Below are 1,748 nucleotides of genomic sequence, written 5' to 3' on the forward strand. Positions count from 1 at the left end.
CTGTAGTCCCAGCTACTTGGGAGGCTGAGGCAAGAGAATCGCCTAAACCCAAGAGCTGGAGGTTGCTGTGAGCTGTGACGCCACAGGACTCTACTCAGGGTGACAAAGTGAGACTCTGTCTCTAAAAAAAAAAGGAATTAAGACATTGGACAACCAGCCCCAGGTCTCAAGTGACCACTTTCATCACGTCTGTTCTAGGAAGGACGCCTCGAGAGGGGCGAGGTGGGCTCGCCTCAGTACATTTCAGAATCAAAACAGCCCAGGGTCTTGGGGACCTCTCTTGTGGCCATGGCAACGTGTGGACCCTTTGGGGGACGTGTCGGAATCCACGTCTGCCGGTAGGTGGCACTGTGGGGCAGCTGATGGAGCCGCCTCGGTCTGCTCCACCCCAGGTAACTCACCTGCGGCGGAGATACCCCCTACCCAGGGAGGAGGCACCCACTTTATTCCTTCCTTCTCTGAAGGACCACCTCGCCATAACGAATTCCAAAGTCCCCAGATATCATTTTCTCCTGTCAAAGGCAGATGGGAGGCTTCAATCTTCCCTGTTTGAAAATAAGGGCAGACGCGTCCCCTACGCACCCCCAGCACTCCCACCACGCTCCTAGCCGGTGAAATTTTCTTCCCGGTTAGTAAATTGGCCTTGGCAAGTTCCTTCTCAGACTGCTTTAAATGTATGCAAATCTTTTCAAGCAGGGCCCCCCTAGGTCTGCCAAGTCAGAATAACACTTCTTACATTGTTGAGGCATCACTTTGAAATGTGGCCGTCTGGGCAGGAAAAGTCACCGAGTAAGTGTCCCGAGAGGGGAAGGGGCTTGGCTTCCTCTGGCCACAGGACTCCAAAATGCAAAAGCCCACCTACCTCCAGCCAAAGGGATACTACAAAGAAGTCATTGTGTGTCAGGGGAAAGTGAATACAAGGGGTTGTGCTCACAGCCTGCTTGCAAGAGTGTGCTTTTTTTTTTTCTTTCCAGTCTTCTTAGTAGCCTGCCTAGACCAGTCTTCCATTCTGACCTCAAGCTCGTTCAAGAACAAAACGGGTTTTTCTTTCTCTTGTGCCCTTGAGGCGGGGTTCTTTGGATTGGGAGCAGATTTTATTTTTAATTCTATTTCCACCACACCCCAGAAGGCACGGCTTCCGTTATTTAAAATTTCTGTCACTGATGATGCGGTCTTCTGTCTAATAGTTTGATCGGTTGCCATCGAATGATCACATTATTATTCAAAAGAGGCCCAGAAGAGGAGACACGAGGTACTGGGGTCCCTTTTATGCAAACTTCATTGCTTAGAGTCAGAAATCACCCAGCCTCTCAAATGCCCAGAGTGGGGGTTTCTCTGGAAGAACTTTGGCAAGAATAGAAGGGTCTGTCTTGGTGGCCACTAGGGGTAGCTCACAGCCCTTCTCTCTCTCTCTCTGGATATTCAACATTCTCAGGAAGGTCACTTAGCCACAATTCAAAAATATGCAAAGTCTATTTCCTGGTGCTTGGGGGAGGACTGCAGAAAGATGGTTCACTCCTGCTGGGCTCAGCCTCGGAGGGGGTCAGAGGCTGAAGGGCCAGTGGGCTGTGTCCAGAGCCTGCTGTTACCTTTTATTTTTTTTTCTTTTCTCTCCCTCTCTCTCTCTTTTTTTTTTTTTTTTTTTTTGAATCTCAATATGTCCCCCAGAGCCTGCTGTTACCTTTCTTTCTTTCCTTTTTTTTTTTTTTTCTGAGACAGAGTCTCACTATAATCACCCTGGGTAGAGA

This window comes from Otolemur garnettii, unplaced genomic scaffold (genome assembly GCF_000181295.1).
Source record: "Otolemur garnettii isolate 467f Iridium unplaced genomic scaffold, OtoGar3 scaffold00065, whole genome shotgun sequence".
Lineage (NCBI taxonomy): Eukaryota > Metazoa > Chordata > Mammalia > Primates > Galagidae > Otolemur > Otolemur garnettii.